At 41.3% G+C, this 21,142-nt stretch overlaps 1 protein-coding gene across 4 annotated transcripts in view; it reads left to right on the forward strand.

Annotated features, from left to right (window-relative positions):
- LOC146499319 (plexin-B2-like) overlaps positions 1-21,142 on the forward strand; it is a 234,773-nt gene that overhangs the window by 72,375 nt on the left and 141,256 nt on the right. For 3 of the 4 annotated variants that reach the window (XR_014870228.1, XM_085138090.1, XM_085138091.1), the window contains exon 3: positions 18,021-18,073. The exons of the other annotated variant lie outside the window; for it this stretch is intronic. The gene's annotated coding sequence lies outside the window, so the exon portion shown is untranslated. The remainder of the gene's footprint in view (positions 1-18,020; positions 18,074-21,142) is intronic. 4 annotated transcript variants of the gene reach the window in all.

Raw genomic sequence — 21,142 nt, forward strand, 5'->3', positions numbered from 1 at the left:
GTATAAAATATAATATTTAGCGTAGTAGAAGCAGAAAGTTGCATTACACCTCAGTAAATGCATGAAGTTATGTTGCTGCTGGTCCTGTCCGTGCTCTCATCCAGTGTTGTTGGCCACTGCAAGACTGTACTCTAGTACAATGATGTTGGTAGGGGTGGCCAATTGGGGTCACACCTGTGGCCTGGAGTAGGTCTGCTTTGCATGGGATTGGAAAACACTGTTGGCCACAGAGATCTTCTGCAGTTAGTTAGTGGTAAGAATGTAAAAATGCTGGTTCTGCTTTTCACCAGTCCAACAAGTTTTTACTCGTAGCTTTCTGTTGTATAATGAGTATTACACCCTCACGGGGTACAGTGTAAGAGCGCTGTGGTATTTTATTGATAAATTCCTCCACTCAGACAAAGACCTACTGCTTTTCTTTCTGTGGGCTATATCATATAAAATTCTCAAAGTCGCTTCATTAAAGTGAAGTTGCTGTGTCAACACATACCTTTTGCTTAAGTGCCTTCTTATTATTTAGCCTCATAATGGACACAGAAACATGCAGTATTTCTGCAACACACACCGGGAGGCTGTCAGGGTGATGGAGAGAGCACAGGAAGGGGCGTCTGATAACGCGTCCAACACAGGAAGTAGTTCTGCAGTAATGAAACAGTTGTGGAGCTGTGCTGATGCTTATCATAAACAGTCTTAAGTACAACAAAAGACTGTCTGTTAGTATTTAACAGTGTGTATTGAACAGAGTTGAGATCATATCAGGTGGTAAATCCTTTGAAGTGGAACATTTCCACTCGGCTGTTTCACCTTAAATCAGAAGAGCTCCCGCTGATGCCCAGTTTGAACTGAAAATCAAAGCTTGGTGCTCTTTTTTTTTTTTCTGCATCCATGTTATAATCTTCTTTCCTGTCTTTTGCTATTTTTGCAATTCTGCCACCTGAACATCAGTGGAATAGTGTGAGATTATTAGGGCTCACTCACAGGATCCAAATTCTTTGCAACTGGGGGGGGGGGGGAGAATTGCTGTTTGCTAGAAGATTTGTACTAAGAGGCCCCAGCCTGGATTCAAATGCAGGACCTTAATGTGAGGCTTACAATTGTAACCGTGCCATGGTTAGTGCTGTTTGGAGGCGATCCATCTCTGAACAATCGTGATCCCACTCGGGACTAATAGCAGTCAGCCTCAGATTGAAGGTTTGTAGGCTGGTGTGGGACTTTAAACTGTAACCGGTGTGCAAATGGGTCGATTTCTGTGGTTGAAAGCTCTGGAAAAAAACCATTAAATGGACTTTAAGTTGAGTTTGTCAAACAGTGCTTACATGTTTTTATATTTGTTGATCAGACTAACAAATAAGGTACCGTAATAAACACAGGGTCATGAGTGAGTGACTGACGATAATTGAGGCAAATAGTGATGAAAAGGGGGAACCGGAGCTTAGGTCCACCACAAAATGCAGAAAAGATAGAAAACAGAAAGTGAATGATTGGCCTTATAAAAGAGGTCAACAGAGAACTAAACACATCAGGTAACTTGTGTGTTTTTGCAGTGGACTGGAAATGAAATGAACATGGGCAGATGGGTAACATAAAAGTGTGCATTGGGGTAATGTGAGCAATTTGAAACTGTGGCTTTCACAGATGAGCAAATAAAAATGCATCAATTAGCTGCACCTAACATAGATTTCCACAGATTTTTCCAATAATTAGAACTAAACATCAGACTCGTGACATCAAGTGATCACTTCTGAGTGTAAATACATAAAACTGTTAAAAAGTCACTGGTTGTTCGCCAATCCCTAAAGTTTTGAAGCTTTCATCATCCAGTTTTAGTAAAAACGTTGTAGTTGCCTCATTTATTTCATTTTACAATCACCAATACTTACACATTTCAAAGTGTGCATTCAGCTAAAACATCAGACTGTAAATGGTAGCGATCGACAGATGCACAGCCCTATAGTTACAATTCAAAAGCAGTGCTGTTCATACTCATAAATTTATACACACAGGGAAGACCTCTGTTGACCCCAGGTAGTGCATTATCCATATTCTCTTTCTCTGATCCAGCCTGTGTTAGGAAGACACGCTTCTCCACATCCAGTATTCAGCCACCCTCTCATCATCCCGGCCGTATATTCCCAGGAGCCTCCTGACCAAATGTGGAGGCTCAAATTTCAGACCACTGAGACGGGAACTCCAAGAACTTCTGTACATAGACAACGGTTGAGACGAACACTGTTTGTTGAAATGCACACGTGCAGTTTGTGGTGTTTTTAAATACACTTTAGATGCTGTTGAGTGAAGTGTTGTAATTTTCTTGCTGGTTTTTGTAAATTGCGGTTTTTGGGTTGTATACACAGCTAGTTCAAGGAATTGTTCAAGGGTTGCAATGGGCTGGCTGTAATGCTAGTGACTGCGACAAGTACCAAATGTTCAGCAGTGAAGCCTTCTAAACAAAGATGACCCAACAAACTCTCCAAAACAAAACCTTAACTTTAACTCTTCATTTACCCCAGAGGCTTTAAACCTACTGATCCCGAATCCCACTCTCTGAAGGGCTATGGCTTAGTCGTGTTTTCACCAAGAAAATTTCAGGAGAATTGGATTGTTCTCAGGTCATTCGTGCTTCCATCTTGCACAAACATGTTCCTACTACCGGGAATACTCTTAGTTAACTCCTTTGCTTTAGGCAACGGTGCAGCCTGGATGTAGAGCACTCAGCTGGCCTGTCATACAGATATGATACAAGTTAAAGTTCTGACTGTGCATTATTGAGTAATGTCTGGAAAAGTCAGCAGTGCAGTAAGGCTGTTTAAAAAGAAGCCATTAAAACATAAAAATTCACTAAACACGTAAACTGCATCTTCATTTTCTGTAAAACACCAAAACATATGTCAGGTCATAAAGCTTATAAATGTAATTGTAAACAGCTTATTTTTTTTTAAAAATTTATGTGTGTTTATGTATTTATATTAGTTCACATGCTTTTTCCTGCACACCCACGCTCCTCTGGGAGCTGCACAGGAAAGCGCTGGTTTGTTTTGCAGGAGGAAGTTCAGTGTGTCTGCGTCTTCATTTCGGTGTGGGTGTTTGCGCGTCTCGGAGGGGAGCCACAGCTGCGAGGCCTGGCTCCATACTGTAAACTCGACTCGCGCTGGAGAGGACAGAGACTGTCATCGTTACTGTTAACAAGTCCAGCAGCTCCTTAATAGCTCCAGCAATATCTGCGCTGAATTATTGCACATATAGTGCATGCATAGAAGAGCATCAGCTGCAGTTTCTTTCCAGATGCATTCACTCTGGAATGGATTTGATCAAACAGGATTTATGTCCAACACAAAAAGCAGCCACTTGGATACAGTACCAACATGCTCACGTATACCTTTTTGTATTGCACCGCTTCTCCTTTATTATATCACAGAGCTTCCCTGATTGCACAGGCCTCTATTAACAAAAATATTTCCGAGTTCCTTCTTCAAATTTGCCCTGCAGAAAAGGTTCTCTGGCAGTGAGAATGACTGTCAGGAGGAAGCAATTGTGCATACAGGGACTGAACGCCTACGTGTGAGCGCGGTGAAAAGGATGCAACAAGCAGTGGATGGATGAAAGAGATTTATTTCCTGGTTAGACACACAACATTAGGTGTGGCTTGGAATTCAAAGTGCAATGTTTGGCTTTAACATTTAATGGAGAGAAAAAAAATAAGGTTTGCTATGGGAGACAGCTGCACTTAGTGGCGGGCTACAGCTCCAGAGACTTTCTTGTTTGTTAGTTCACATTTTTATAAATGGACACATAAATGTGCCAAATATATTAGCAGGTCCTTTAAGTGTTCCTATCACAGACAGTCAACACCTGATTGATTTGATGCTGAAGTAAACTCCATGATTTGGTAGCTTGCAGAACCAATTTCAATAGCAATATGGATACAGGTTCATTGAGGTTTGTGGACATTTATTTATGCACATTCGCCTCCGCAGCATTTCAGTCGGGTCTGAACATTGACTGGAATTCTGTGTCGTTTGTTTTTCAGCCATTCTGTCAGAGATCTGCTGCCATTCTTGGGATCATCGTCCTACCCCATAAAAGATATTAGATGTCCTGTAAGGTTAACTAAAAACTGGTTCTGGAAGGTTTTTTTTGTGACATCTTTATTCCTGCTGTAAAGTTGGGAATCTTAACGTGGGAGTTTGTGGAGGCTGACTCGCTTTTGGAGTCAGCCTCATGTGGACGTCTGAGGAACTGCAAGTTTTGGCACATCCACATTGGTTTCTTTATCTCTCTAAGAAGATTTCTCTGCATTTATTGATAATAGATAAAGAACATACAACTGTTCATGGAGAAAATAAGCTATACTGGACAGAGCAAAATAAAAATCTTCAAATCACCAGCTAAACCACCTTTCAGTTGTTCTTTTACACTTTATCTTCTTCATCTGCCTGTGCATCACTGTGCTACCCTTTCCACTCCCTCATGCCCCCCCCCCCCCTCTACATTTGCCATTACTGTTATTGGTAATAACGTTGTAGAGTAGACTAGATTGGAACAGAGCTTTAATGTCCCCGAGGGGCAATTTGGCCTGCAGATGGTATTTTGTTACGAAAGATCCAACCAAAGTGAAATCCAGGGGACAGTATTTTCACACCCACTGCTAGAGACGGGTAATATTGTATTTTAGCTCAGAAAACGCCAATAGTTGATGGCATAAATTACCTCATATACCTGCTGGTGCCACCTACCTCTGCCCTGATGGACTCAATTTGGCTCTCTGTGTAAAGGTTGCTTGGATTTCGGTAAATGACCTGACATTTCTGCACGGCTTTTATACAAGAGAGGGGGAAAAGAAGGCTGATTCACAGTCACATTTTTCTTTGCAATTTGACTCTGTACTTGACAGGCCTGACTCGAGCCCCTCCTCATTATTGCTTAATATATACTGGATATAGCTTTAATATTGTATCGTAATATGTATAATTTAAAGTTGTGCTGAATTTTGTATGAGGAGGCTGTATCTGAATTCAGGGATGGTGATGCTGGAGGTGACAGACGGAGTCTCACGGAAAGAATAAGTTCACCAATAATTAGTCACAACAAAGCGGGAAAATGAAAAGGCTCATGAATGGATGCAGATATAAGCAGGAGTGGACAAAGACGTGTACGTTCGTCACTAATGAACCGACTTGATCGGACTCTGACAATCACGGGCTGATTATCGCGGCGTCCGCGAGGGCCAACTTATCCATGTGTGTTGCTGATGAAAACTTCGTCTCGCTGTAAATGTGCTGATGCACGATTTAAAAACTACTTTTAAAAAAAAGAAAGAAGTGATCTCTCTCACTCTCTTATCTTGCGTCCTTTATTATATCCCAGCATTCAGATGGGTACAGCGTGAGATGAGAGAATCAGTTTGTATTGAACATGGCTGAATGCAGTGCTGATGAAAGCTTATGCTGATAATAGCTTTTTCATTATGTCCTTAGCCAGGCTTGGCATTTCATTTTCTATTGCAGACAGAGAGAGAAGTTCAGATTTTCACCACCGCTGCTTTGGGTGTGTGCCGCGTCTCTGGGCCGGGGTTCGATCGTGTGTTTGGAATATTAGTTTTTATATTGCATTTCTGCTCGATTAAGCACCACGCAGACAGGAATGTGGGGCACGAGGGGTTGTATTTACGCCTAAAAATAGACGTCTACGATTAATGGAAATCAAACTGAAGCAGCAGATGTTTGAGACTAAATGCCAGCCTGTAGCTCATGGAGCTTGGTAGATTTCATGTAATTTATGCTGCTGTGATCAGTCATGATGTTCAGATATATTTCCCAGATAGGTGGTTATCAGTGCACCAACAGCTGGAAAGCTTAATTAAAAATCAGAAAAGTAAATAGTTGACTGTAGCCTGATACCGTTTGTATTTCTACCAGCAAGCTACTGTAGCTGGTTGTCTAACACTTGTCTTATCCATACGCAGTGAAGTGCCGTGGACCTGCCGGCCAAGTCTCGCTCCTGCATTCAGTGATTTATTTTCTGTATTTACGGGCATCAGCACAGGAAACAATTGGCAGGAAGTATCAACCACACCACAGAAACTTGGTGACATTCAGCAGCAAAGTATGGAGTAAAATAACCTGTGCTGGGTCCTGAGTTTTCCCAACTTTCAGCTAAGCAATTGAAGCGACTACCAGTGAGAGCAAAGACTGATATGAGAGGGTGGTAAATCGAATCAGTGATGTTCGTAATGACAGAAGATCAGCTGCAAGGTGATATGATTTATATGAGGACAAGGAATTCCTTTTATTTATTTTTTTAACCCCACAAACCAAAGATGGAAGTTAAGACTGATCATGCTGCACAGGGAGAAAACAAAAAGGCCTTAACAGAGCCAACAAAACATTAAAAATTATGTTTAAGGCTTCAGTAACACAGACTCAGGGACTGCCCGGTCACCAACCGGTCCCCAACTGACTTTATCTTAGAAAAAAGAGTTTCTTTTCACTTTCTTTCTGGAGCTGCTGTTTCTGTAAACAAGCAGTGTAAAGTTTTATTTTCAGAGGAGCGCTCTGTGCTCTAGTGCAGCGGTCCCCAACCCCCGGGCCTCGGACCGGTCCGTGAGTCGTTTGGTACCGGGCCGCAAGAGTGAGACTCGGGTGTGAAATGTATTGTTTTCAGGGTTTTTATCGGTTTTCAGCGTTATTTTGTTATCGTTTTTATCGTTAACTCGGTTCTCCTGGGTCTTTTCATGTGTGTTATGAATAAATCTCCTTTTTTTCGGTACCGGTACTAGTTTGTTTGTTGTATTTATCTGCGACACCTTAAAGGCCGGTCCGTGAAAATATTGTCGGGCATAAACCGGTCCGTGGCGCAAAAAAGGTTGGAGACCGCTGCTCTAGTGTGTCCGAAAATCTTAAGCTGTTGCATGGACATTTTCCATGTTTCAATTTCGATATCAGCGAATGGTTTGAATGTCGATGTCAGCGAAGAACAAATCTGTGAGGATGGTGTCGATGGAAGTGGATGTCAGTAGGGTTTTACCTCGTCTGTCACCTCGACATTTCTGGACACAAATGGTGACTGTGATTTATAAAGACCCGAAGCCTTGGAACCTGCTATTGATTGTGTTCCTTGAGGTCAAAGGACAAGGAAGCCTAGAGCTGTTTTCCAGTAGACTTACTTATAACCTTTTTTATTTGACTAGAGGAGTCTCCCCCTGCTGGCCATTAGAAAGAATGCAGATTTAAGGCATTTCTGCATTAACTTGGACCTCAAATCGAAGCTACATCCATCTTTTATATAAAGGCTTAATGTCCTCGATGCATTTTGCAAAGGTTATTTCAACTCACTTTTTTTCTTTTGCTGAATTATTGCTGTCAGTCTCCCTGAAATAAAAGAAGAGGCATGCAGTGCTAATGCTGAGCTCAAACACAGCCTTAGGCCTGAAATAGAGAAATCCGTCTCATTCATGAAGCAAATTAAACTTGTGACATCATATAATAGGAGTCAAATTCTTTCATCCTAAAGGACAAATTGTTTATTTGTTTTTGTTTTTATTTTATTTCAAAATGGTCCGTCTTCCTCTCGAGTTTGTCATGGTATTCTTGGAATGTCATAAAAATATGACGTTGAAATATAGACACAAGGAAATTTGGAAAATAGTTTATACTTAAAATAGTTTAATAGTTTGAAGTCATACTTGGAAATTTCGAATGTGTTCGGCACATTGAAAAATGACCATAATAAACTAGGAAAGAACATTTTTATCCACTGAAGTCACTAAAGCTGAAAGTAATGGACAGCAGTGGGAAAAGTCATAAATTTAAAGTCCACAGCATCTGCTCGGTTTCCACACCCTTCTGGTTGCTTCAGATTGGAAGTCGTGGGATTTTTGTTTACTCGGCAAACACCACATGCTTCTGATCTGCACAGATACCCGTCGGGAGAGACTGATATTGTGTAAAAGTCCATTCCGCTGCCATCAAGCCTCCTCTCTGTATCTCCCTTTATCCCTGAGGAATGTCAGTCACGTTGAGTAGAACCAGATGTGTTCACCCCCACCTTTCCAGCCATCCATCTCTTCAGTTTTTATCCACTTTGAAGATTTTTAAAGATTAATGTGAGAATACTGTGAATTTCTCACTTTTTTTTTTTTTTTTTTGGTAATTTCTTTCAGCTACTTTATTTCACCACTAAAAGAACGATAAGAATGTTCAGGAGCCCATCAGTTTCCCAATCACACTGATGTCCTAGTGTAGTTTTAAACTTGAGACTTTTTTAAAAAAGTAGGAGGAAGTTTAGATTGTTTAAAAAAAAAAAACACACACACAAAAAAACAAAGGTGTTTATTTATTTATTTATTAATGCTGTCATTAGTCATAGCAGAAAGCTGAAAAAGTCAACTGCTGTTATCTCATGCAGTAAAATGACAGGCACTGGGTAAAATTTAGACCAAATATCAAAAAAGCATTGGATTTATCCATTTATTTATTGGGAAGTATGCAAGAACACCATCATAAATTATAAATAATATTAATAATAGAAAACTGCTCTTTATTAAACATTCATTTGGATATGGTATGTGGTGTCATACCTAAGGAATGTCACACTGAAGCTGAGAATGTGTTGCGTTTTTATCACATTCACGCTTTAATATGTGTGAAACCATTCACCTGCTTTTAAGTACATTGTGTGCCTTGTACATGCGAAGGTGTAAATTAAATATCAGTCCACCTAATCACATAACAGCAGTTTTTACAGGTGCTCAAATACTTTATGGGCTTGAAGCATCCATCATTCTGTGTTAGCTTGAACTACATTTCATAGACCTGTAGAATCAGATATTTAACCTATAAGGAGCTTGCTCACCTAGTTTTTACATGAAATTAATGTTTTTGAGAAGGTAAATGTGAGATGGTCAGGTGGGGGATATCTGATGAACAACTTCATACATGTGCTAACTAATTTGCTTATCCATTATTCATAACACCAACAGCTGGTGCAGTTTATTTTAAAGACATAAGTGTAAGACATAAGACATAAGTGAGTAACTTTCCTGCTTTTCACACTCCAGGGCACAATGCCAGTGTGCTGTCAGTACAGCGGTTGCTAATGATCACAATAATTACATCAGTTTTGAAAAGAGATTTCTCTAAATTGTTGCCAGTCAGTTAAAATAAATTGATTTGGCCTCAAAACGTAGCAATTTTAAATTTGAATGCAACCTTGAAATGATGGGTTTAATGTTGTAAACGCCACTCTTGCTCATACTGGTTATTTAAGCGTCCTCTGTCACTATTTTAAACTAAAATTACAGATGTGAAACCTTTTTGAGGTGTGAAAACATTGTTTAGATTCTGGTTTTCTATATTTACGGACCAGTCACAGGAAGTAAGATGAGGTCTTAAGTAGTCAAATTGAAATATATCAACACTTGGTATGGCTTATTGCTGTTTCAGAGAGAATGAGATGATATGAGAGAGAAATGCACAAAGTGGTAATGAAAATAAACCCAGTAGTTTCTTTTCATTTGCTCGAACTGCACTAAGTGAAGATATCAGGTGCACTTTCTACTGACCAATCATAGGCAGATGCCTCTTATATAGGTGATGATGGGACATTGATCAGTCATGTGATCATGCAGTTACAAAAAAAAGGTTAATTTTAAATATGTTTAGTATAAAAAGTGATTTTAATTTTGAGGCATTCAAATCAAGCTGATTGATGATCTTCTGATACTTTAAACAAGGTCATTTTTGAGGCATCCTTATATTTTTGCCTCCCATCATTGATCCATGAGACAAGATCCGTTACACAGTAATTCATAAGGACGCGCCGTCAACTACAGCCTCCTACAATCCTGCATAGACTGACCTTCAGCTGCCTGGACCGGCGCCCTCTGGGGGTTGTCTGCGCACGGATTTTAGCATCCAACCCAACATGGCGGCTCATTTCATAACTTTCTCTTATATTCCAGGAATAGTCCAGAGACAGTGATGACTGTTCAAAGTTTCCTGCAGTGTGTGGTTATGCTGCTGATTTGCACAAAGTGGCCTAGCAGGCATTTTGTTGTGCTTCAAACACAACAGGATTTTAACAGAAGGTCTGCTCCCAGGTTTTTCACTCTTTGAGAAAAAAAGATGTTATCTTGTTCTATGGAGACATGTGCATGTCATTTTACAGACTCTTAACTTGTATCTTTTAAATGTTTCGAAGTTAGACCTTAAGTGACGGAGTCACTGTGGTTATGTTCAGAAGCTCAGGTTTATAAATGTATGGAAGTAAATGAATGTGGAGGAGGTGGGTGTGCAGTCGGCCTTCTCGGGGGGAAATAAAGGAATATTGCCAACGTTTGTTGCAGGATAATGTTCCTTTGTAAATCTTTGTAAATAAGTTTTCATTGAGAGATAAATTGAGGTGGGAGGAGATATTCAGATGGAAAAAGAAAGTTGAAGAGAGGCAGAAAGATCCTTTTTTTTTTTCTTTACTGTTTGCACATATTGGTTTTTGGTTGTTGTATCTAAGATTTGTCTGACCTCTGTCTTTTTCTCATTTCCTGCTCTTTACCACTCTCCAAACATATCTCTGTAAACAAAGAAATTCCTCCACCAACATGGATCCGTTTAGCTTTCCACTTCATTTCGGAGCCAGGCTGTCTCAGCGGCCCTGATCACAGCGTACTGATAGAGCCAGATTCAACAGCTCCTGTCGGACTGTTAAACAAACTGCTGCGGCTCTGTTCAGCTTGCCAACCTTTATCTCTTCCCTCCCTCGGTTCAGACTTTCTGCCTCCTCTTTTTCTTCTCTTTGAGCTTAAACATTTGTGGGGGGTGTAGTTTTTCCTATTTTTCCAATTTCCTGCTTTACACAAAGCTGTTGCTTAATGTAAACCACTTTGTGATTATGTATTGGAATGTGTCAAATTGGCCTTCATCCTACAGCCCAGTCTCACCACAAAGGATAATGGTTGGTGTTTAAAGGGGGTTGAAACAGTCGTAGTAACGTAGGTGAGCTTTTGTGTTGCGACGTGTAAACATGTTTGGCCTATTCAGACATGTTGTCACCAACACAAGTTTTGATGACTAAAGAAGAACCAAACCATCCAGACGTGTTTTGATGCTTATCTGGGTTCCGGGAGCAGGAGTACCTCTCCTGGGAGACCTCATTCAGCTCTTCTGTGGGAGGCATCAAGACATTCCCAAGCCAGCCTACAGATTTAATCTTTCCAACGGGTCCTGGGAAGACATTGCCGAAACACCTCACCTAGTTGGTGTCCAGGAGTCATCCTAGTCGGATGCCTGAACTGCCTCAGCTGACTCCTTTCGATGTGGAGGAGTAACAGCTCTACTCTGAGCTGCTTCTGTTAGCAATCTTAATGTTTTGGTCACTACCCAAAGGCTGGTAAATCAGCAGCTTCGCTTTCACGCTCACCTCTCTTCACCAGAGCAGGCCGAAGCAGTGTGTGGATTGCTGCTGACACACCACCAACACCCCAGTTGGGTAACCAAACAATTAAAAATTTTGCATATAAGATTCTTTTCTCCATACCCAAGTCTTTTGTTTAATCTGCAGCATCGACAAATGTGGAGGGCATGACAAATGTGTAAACCTACTCACTCCACTGGCACTGCTTCATGCCTGCTTATAGAACCAAATGACTGGGTTTGCATCAGACGTTAGTGAGAATGATCTCTGTCTATGCAGCTCCCCTTGGAAAAACATGGGAACTATTCTAAATTAAGGGTCGTTTCTATCCAATATCCACGTCACATCTCTGCTCTTCCGCATATTCACATGTTCTACAAGCTAACGTGCCAGGAAACATGTGCACAAACCGTGAGCGTCACGTCCGTGAGAAGACGACGTAACACCAGACTGTAACATTAACATTGATCGTGACCCAAGATGAAGAACTTTGTGATCCTGCTCTGGCCATTACATCGATAAAGACCACCGTGGTCCCGCTGTGTTATTGATGCAGAGAGGATTTGCGTGTTTTGGCTCCAGTGTGCATTATAGTAATAATGGAGAGGTCTGTGTATCAGTCCTGTTCAGAGGCCTCATTACATTTTTGAACTCTGAAAAAGAGCAGCACAGTTGCATAAAGACTCAGTACAGCACAGTTTGGATGAAGATTTCTCCCTGCATGCCTTTGGCCTCATAAACAATCTGTGTGTGTGTGTGTGTGTGTGTGTGTGTGTGTGTGTGTGTGTGTGTGTGTGTGTGTGTGTGTGAGATCTGATCTGGTCACACAGAGCAGAAGTGTCCTGCTCTGCTTTGCTTTCCTGCGGGATGAAGGGATGGAGAGATGGATGGAACGAGAGAGTTGGCGTGTTGTTTGGAAGTGGGTCAAGAGGAAGTTGAGGGTGTGTTTTTTTTTTTTTTGTTTTGTTTTGTTTTTGTTTTTTTTAAAGTGTGTGTGCATGTGATGCTTTACAGCTGAGACCGGTTTGTTGGTCAGTATGGGAATTTGCTCTTTTGTGTGTGTGTGTGTGTGTGTGTGTTTGTGTTGATGGTGCATAACTTAATTCCACCGGGAAGCCAAAGCAACAGCGCGCCTCTGCTTCCTGTCCTAATTGCTTAAAGTCCCACACAAATAAGCCTGCACACACACGCACACATACACATTTGGCAATCCCATGTTTAAAAAGGACTTATGCAGATGCTCTTAGCATTTGCATAGTTTTAACATTCATTATCCTTTTGACAAAATAGCTAATTTATTTTTTTCACAGTGCTTGCACACACTTTTCCCCCTTTCTGTTTTGCCTCCCTGATTTCTGTGCATCCTCTTTAAGACCCTGCGGCTAATGTATTAGCACCTGCAGACATTAGCGTTGATTAGCAGGCATGTTTGTGTCCACCTGAAGATTATTCACACCAATTCATGAGCAGAATACGAAGCCATGAAGCTGCTGCACACTCCCCTTTCTTCCTCGGTTTGTCTTAGACTTTGTCCATCTGCTGCTGCCTGGTGACGGGCAGGTAGCGCACTCGAATTTTGCACGAGCTTGGCCGTTGGAAGCAGCTGCTGCGGTTTCTATTTAGGGGGAAGTGCAAAGTGTGTTTGGGGCAGCCTCTGTTTTGACTGTCTCTCTTGGCTCGCGCTGTGTATGTGTGTGTTTTTCTGGCACAGAGGTCAGAGCATGAGCAGAGTGGCATCCCTGCCTCCAATCTGGACCTGCTGGGTGACACTCCATCCTCCGTCTGCCTCATTTGTATTCCAGCAGAGCCAAAAATGGAAAGCAAATCAGGATTTATATTTCTGCTCCCTAATATAAATCATTGCAATGTGGTAATGCATTCACATCACCATCACACTATATATGTAAAAAAAAAAAGTGCTGAAGAAAGATTTAAATCAAAATAAAATGCAGCCCAGGTCCGTTTAGCTTTTTCCTACCATTTGCTGACTGACAGCAGAGCCCGTCTTTGAATCCCGTTCAATAGAAGAAGCATAGTGCAAATGAAAGAGGCGCAGAGGAGGTCAGTGCAGGGTGAGCTGAAGAGAAGAATGCACAATACCCTTCCTGAAAATTTAATAAAACTCACGGAAATGTTTCAGATATTTTCAGATTCTTGTGTTTCTGTACCTGTCAGGGCTCCGATTAAGGAAAAAGAAAATTTACCATTTTATCTCTGCACATAGTGCACACACCGCAGGTCGAGGTATTCCTTTATTTTACTTAAAATGATCTCAGTAGAGAAGAATACATGCCGTTTTCTTCCAATTATCATTTTCAGAGCTACTAATTTTGATTTACTATCTTGTCATTATGAGACAATGGGCTTGTGATTAACTGACCTTTTGCTAGTCATTATAAGAAAATGTATACAATATTTTTTTTTAAGTATTTTAATTATAATGCATGCTTTTTGGATTGACTACCACAGTCTCTAACAGGGGTTGAACTTTAAACTTTCATATTATTTATAGTGTGTTTTAAATCATTTAAGTGTTCTGCAGTAGCCCGACTGACAAAGTGGATTCCATTTTAGGATTGCTATAGTCCAAAAAAAAAGAGATTTCTGTCTGTAGTCATATATATTTGGCAGTGAGACTCCATCAGTAAATAAGTGGAGGAATGTGTGCTCACTCTTCTTTGCGATGTTGCTTCAGTTCACTGAGTTTTGCACTTATTCCTCCCTGCACAGCTCTCTTAAAATCCCACTTTTACTGGGCCACTGCAGCAGCTCGATTCTTGTCTTGTTCATTTATTCTGTCGTAGATGTGCTGCTGTGACTGGGACCATTGTCCTGTCACATCACCCAGTTAGGGCCAAGCTTCGAGGATACTTTTGTATACAGAGGAAGGAGCTTTTGGTTGACTCGGTGACTCCAAGATGCCCAAATCATCACCCTTCCACCACCATGCTGGCAGCTGGTATGAGATTTGATGTGGTGCTATGGTGGAGATGGGTAGCAAAGTGGTTTGCAGATGCACAATAGGTGTAAAGCAACCTAAATGTTGCTGAGCTGGCATTGGGATTAATGCTACGTCCACACTAGCCCGGATAAATTTGAAAACGTATACGTCTGAAAACGCTTCGCATCCACACTATCGTTTTCAGACGTTTTCACGGAGTTCTTCATCCACATTGAAACGGCTGAAAACAATTCGACCTGCCTCATTTCTGTCTGCCACTTTTGAAAGTTTTGGCTCTTTGAAACGTCGCGGCAAAATGTTGAGGAAAAGCACCGAGTTTTTTAAATGGACTAACAATGAGGTGTAGCTGTTGCTGCGAGAAATACAAAGAATTAAAGAATTTGAAGAAAAGCTATCTGAGCGTGTACAGACTGATACAAAACAACTGCTGTGTAATTCCCTCCGCTATCTTAGTTTAATCGGTCACATGACTGCATCACATAACTAAAATGTGTCATTGTTTTTGAAAAGGCTCCGGGTTCACTATCCACACTAGAACGCAAGCAAAAACGCCGTCTCAGTGTGGACGGAAGGCGAAAACGGAGAGAAAAAGTTGCGTTTTCAAACGAAAACATACTAATGTGGACCTAAATGTACCGGTGACTGTGACTGAGGTTGACTTCATGGTCGCCCTGAACTAACACAACGTTTAGAATACACTAAATGATCAAAGTGACACTTTAATGTTCTCCTGTCATTTGAAGAACTAAAAAATCAACAACTTTGTAACTTCGACATTCCTGAAACAATATCTACATTTACCTGCATTTATAAATGAGCCAAAATTTTATTAAAGAGCCAAAATTCACAGGCGTAAACAAAAAGAAAAAGGTAAAAACAATCGTTTTGGGGTTTGTTTTTATCTTGAATGCATCACAGTAACTATTTAATCACTGTTTATCGTATAAGCCTGTCCACGTGAGTTTTAAAAATATGAGGATTCATAGAGCATTTCAATTTCAGCCCCTCGAATGGTTTTGGTCATAGGAAGTGTAGATTGTCATTTGGGAATAACATGAACTTGGAAATGTGAGTCACTCTGTTGTGTGTCTGTTTGTCTTCTTGGGGAAGAGGCTGTATCTGCTGTTGGAGTGCTGCGGGATTTATCATCATCCACACACACACACGTGTCGAACAAAAGCCTCCAAATAAAAACATTTTAAAAAACAGAATTTGTCTGATTTGTAGCTAAACCTCAACTGCCGTCGTTCCTTCAAGATTTAATCCGTCGCTTTGGGATATTCAGATGCCACGTTCCCTTATTCTCCACGTCATCTCGCGGCTCTATGTGCTTTAGAAATAAAAAGCACTTTTGTGTGTGTGTGTGTGTGTTATACTTATCGTAATATGATAACTACTCTATAATTGTCAAGTGAGCGGTGTGGTCGGCTCCTAAAGCCCAGATGATGAATGTTTGTTGTCTTTACGGTTTTCAAGTTACTTCCTGCTGATGGAAGGAGACATTGTGTCGACTGATGCTTCGCCATCTGGATCTTTTAGATGCTGGATGTTTAGATGCTAGAACATATGGACACACACACAGATGCACACAGACACACACACGACTGGGCGCTGGGATCCAGAAGCATATGGTTCTTTGAGATAGTCGAGACAGACTGGGCTATTCTGTTGGATAGCACCGAGGGCCTCGACATTGTTAGAAGTGCTGCCAAACAAACTTCACTACACACACACACACACACACACACACACACACACACACACACACACACACACACACACACACACACACACACACACACAGAGTCTCGCCTCACTAGCTTCTTTTTCTGCTGGTTTCAGTGTGATGCGAACGGAGGCACGGACAACCTTAATTCTTGTTTCTGGAGCAGAGGCGAGCGGCGTCCTCATCGCAGTGTGAAATGAAAATGAAGATACCTGTGAATCATATTACTGCAGGCTTATTCAGCAACATTTAGACCTCAGCTGGGCTTTGTTCATTAAATGTTCGCAGCGTCTGTAGCTTTTTGTCTGCTTGGTTGTCTCATTATGAAGATTAGTCCCCAAATTGATTTTTCTTTTCTTTTTATCTTTTTGGTTTAAAAAGTCCTTTTGTTTTACCTGGTGTGCCTATAAGCATTAATGCTATCATTATGAGAGGGAAAACTGAGACCCTCTCTCTGTATTATCACAAATTAAAATGCCTTTAGTTTAATGTATGCCCCAGTGAAGGGCTCTGTTTAAGCTCGGGCACAGCTTCAGCTTTTTGTTATTAGTCCAGGCAGTAATATGTCTTTTCTCTAATAGATAGTATAATATTTCTGGCTCTTGCTGTGAATGGGTTTAATTAAAAATGCCATCACTGGCTTCGCTGTGATCTCCAGGCTCGTTGTGTAGTAGGCCCTGCAGCTCTCAGGACACATTTCATTTCTGTTTTTGTGCACGGAGCAGGCTGAGGCACCCAGACTTTGTATGGAAAATGTGACAATAACCAACAAATGAAGTCCAGCTAATTCATAGCTGGACATGAGGCTCGGTCTACAAAAATCATGAAGTATTTGATGATTTGTGGTGTTGCTGTGTTCTGATGGCACATGTCTTTAGTACAGTTTGGTCTACAGTGTAGCAGCTGGAACAAGTAGACTCATAATCAGAGATTTAAGTGTTTATCACACTTATGGTCATGCACATAAGACTAGGGGCAGAGTCCAGAACACATGAACTAGTTATCATACTCAAGAAACCAGTTTGAGATGATTTGAGATTTGAGCTTAGCCTGAACCGTTGATACAAGGCAGGATGGAGCAATGTTTTCATGGTATTCATACCAAATTGTGCCTCGGCTATTGAAACTTATCAGACCAGGCAATGTTTTCCAGTCTTCTGTCTTATTTTGGTGAGCCGGTGTGAACGATGGGTTGGTTTTCCTGTCCTTGGATGACTTGAGTGACACCCGGTGTGGTCTTCTGCTCCAAGGTACGATGTGTTGTGCAATCAGAGATGCTCTTCTGCGTGGCTTGGTTGTAATGAGTGGCTATTTGAGTCCCTGTCGCCTTCGTATCTGCTTAAAGCAGCCAAAGGGCGTTCTCCTCTAAACTCTGACATCGAGAAGATATTTTAACCCCGTGAACTGCCGCTCACTGGATATTTTCTCTTTTTTGGGGCATTCTCTGCAAAAACAAGAGATGGCCGTGTGGGAGAATCTGAGCAGATCAGGAGTTTCTGAAATATTCACACCAGCCCATGTTGCATGGTTAGTCAGATAGCTACAAACTATGATGCCTGCATAGAGTCATTAATAACTCCACACAAGGGAGATGATCAGGGTAAATGGACAAAGTACTAAAAGAAAAAAAAATAATGGGAAGGATTTGTAAGGAAAAGTCTGGATTGTTGCCCTTAAGCTCCTCAGACAGAATCGACAAAAGAAACACGATGCAGTCCCTGCAGTCCTCAGGTTTAATCAGGAACAAATATGTCACCTGGATTTGACCTGTAATCCTAGTGCAAGCCTCAGGCCAGTCATTCATTCCTTCAGTTTTCAGCAAATCCAAGCTGTGCTGCGAGATATCAGATGACTAATGGCCTCTGCTCTTTACCCAAACAGGTTTTTTATATATAACTCAAGTCATGTTTTTTGTGCTTCTTTCAGGAGACTGAGGTGATTGATGTCACCAGGGATCAACAGGCCTGAACACTGAATAAGTAAGAGCTACAATTGCTGCTGGCTTTTATTTTGAAAGCCCTTTTCATTTATTGTGTTTGCAGTTTTTAGAAACTACTCCCGCTCTTTTATTCATTCCCATCCATTCCTATTTCTGCTCATTTTTCAAGCTCCCCTTCACCCCTCTTCCTCTGTTGGGGGTTTTCAGGAATGCCATTGGCTGTTTATTTTGGCAGATTCAGCTGCTCATGTGTTTGTGGCGTTGGTGGGAGGGGGCTAACGGGGTTAATTGAAGGCTTTGGGATGTTTTTAAGAAATGAATTCCTGCTGAGACCCCGCTGCCCCTCAAACAAGCACTCTTCTCATATATCAGCCAATTACTGACACTCTACACACACCTTTCTCTGGCTCTGGTTATGCAGCTTTCTCCATCTATTTTCTGAGTTTCCCAGCCATCCGGGATCTGATAAGTGGAAAACATCAGAACATTAGTATTCTAATTCTCCACTAAATTCTGAGAGGTTAGTGCCTCAAGAAGTTGGTGAGTTTTAGGTGAAAGACTTTCCTTATGAGCGCCCTCAGGAGCTCAATCTTCTATCTTTAACCTTTTGAACAATCTGACTCAACAAAAGTTTTCCACTTTCTGAAAATCTCCTCATTTCCAGCTCTAAAACTCTGATTCCTCCTCTCTGGGTCTTGGGCATGAAGGATGAGGATTTGTTTAGATGTCGACCGGACAAGCTTGTTAGAGGTTTTTTGGGTTGATCGGAGCGGACCTCAGCCACAGCTGACATGAACCAATCTCAGCTCTACTTTTCATTCTGGGTGGCATCCAGCATAGTTCTCGACCGCTCCTCTCCAGTTTCAAATTGGACCCCAGAGGCCCCAAGAACATTAGTTTTTCCCCAGTTCAATTCAGTGTTATTTATACTGTGGCCAGTTCCAAACAGAAGGTGCTAACAAGATGATGGTGACAACAAGTTTGTGTACTTAGGGTTTTGCATTTTGGCTCGATGATGGCTGTCTTACCCGTTTTTTAGATTTACTTGTAGAGCTGCCCTGAGTTAAATGTGAAGAAACGGCTCATTCTGGAACAGAGATTGCTTTTGTTGGATCTTTTGTAGTGTATTCGTGCATTTTTGCTGTTTTTGTTTCCTTTTAAATGGAAAGTCCTGACTAGATTTTTGAAAAGAGGAAAATGTGGCTTCATTGGCCCTGAAAGGTAAAAGCCTTTTGAAGCTGTGAGTACAGCCAATATCTCACACGGTATAAGAGAACCTGGCATCACCTAAAATTTATCAGACTAGGTCCTAAAGTGCTAAGCGAGATATCTGAAAATGAAAGTGCAGAATCTGTAGGTAAGAGACGGGACTTTTCAGTTTCCGTTTACACAAGTAATCATATTTGAGAGAAATAATTACTAACATGCAACTCCTTTGCATAGCATCTTGCTAGCGCGCCAAAAAACTGACTATTGTCCCCAGAGGATAAGCCAGCACAGCTTCGATGGCTTCCCAGAGAAGCTGTTTACTTTGAGATGTCTCCACTGTGTGGGAGATCATTTAACACGGGGCTTTAAATATTCTGAAAGCTTATTATGTTTGACATCTTTGGAAACTTTAAAGGATGGCTTTGTGGAGATTTAAAATTTCTGCCGTCAGATTCGGTAGCAAGGCGGTCGCGTTTAACAGCACCGCTTTTTGTCCGAGAGTCAGCCGTGTTGGTCATGTCGATGGGGTTCGGCTGCATGTGCAGCAGCTACAGGCCGCTCTATTTTAAGAGTGAGGTGTTTAGCATATTTTTACATCAGCACACTAACAGCCTTTCTCTCTTTATATAATTATGTCCTCTTGATGGCGGCTCATCTGGACCTGATTCGGCTCATCTGGACCTGATTCGACTGATTGTTTCAGAGGCTTTTTGCACCCTGCGGAGAATGAGTGGACTGTATGCTGATAAAATACTGAATGCTTTTAAAATAGTTTGATGTAAGAGTTTAAATATATCAATTAGTGAAATAATTTATCAGCTCTCTCGGTCCAGATACGTTGCTGGGTTGGGCTTCAGAAACCCACGCTGGACTGAAATGAAACCTCTCGGTGTGAACGGTTGATTTAAATGGTCGTCTGATCTGAATGACTGCTTTCTATGATCTGCTTCTGTTCGCTCGCAGTCTGCCAACTCATATTATAGCGTGTCTGTGTGTGTGTGTGTGTCTGCCTCTCCTCCGCTTTCCCTTCTGTCTTCCATCCATCACCGTTTTCCTCTTGCCTCCATGTTCTCAGTCTCTCATTCCCTCGGTGTTATCGACTGTGTTTTTTAAAGTAGTTCTTGTTCCCATAAACGGCTCCATTTTCTCAGCCGTCCACAGCGGCTTGTTCCTTGTCACACTCTGAGATCTTGAAGAAAAGCAAATACAAGGAACCATGTTTGGCTGACTTTTAAAAATATCAGCTTCTCATGGTCAAGTTATTATCTGATGTGACCCCAGTGAGCCGATCAGCCCTGCACTGTTTAGGTTTATTTATTTTACCCTTTGCTTTTGATCAAACTGCAGTTATTTGCAACCTCAGGTATGAGTACAAAACTTGGTGCACTATTAATACGTTTCCGTGCGAGTCACAATCCACCAGGGAAAAAAAACAAAAATCTTTTATAGCATTTAAAGACGTGTTTATTCAGGTTTTTGGATTGGTAACCTGTTCCCTTATACTTCTTGTAATCTAGTAAGCACTGGAGCAATGAAAACAATAAAAATAAGCCGGCGGTTTTAGCCTTTGCGGTTTGTTGTCGTTCTTGTGAGTCTGTCCTCATTCTAAAAGTGTTAAAAATGAACATGTTCATAGAGTTTAGAAAATCATTCCCAGTCCTGCGGCCAGCTGTTATGACAGTGCAGACACTCATCTAGTAAAGAGGTACAAATGCTGATGCTACATGAAAAACAAAGGCTTTTTTTCACTTAAAATAAACTCTCCTGATCAGGTATGTAACTGTGCTTTACCTGAGATCAGACTTAACACTGCAAACGTTCATGGTTTCAAATTGTTGTTCTGTCTTCTAGTGTTGCAGTAACACTTGTATTTCATAGCTCGGGCAGTAAGAGTACAGAC

This window comes from Neolamprologus multifasciatus, chromosome 17 (genome assembly GCF_963576455.1).
Source record: "Neolamprologus multifasciatus chromosome 17, fNeoMul1.2, whole genome shotgun sequence".
In the NCBI taxonomy this organism is placed as follows: domain Eukaryota; kingdom Metazoa; phylum Chordata; class Actinopteri; order Cichliformes; family Cichlidae; genus Neolamprologus; species Neolamprologus multifasciatus.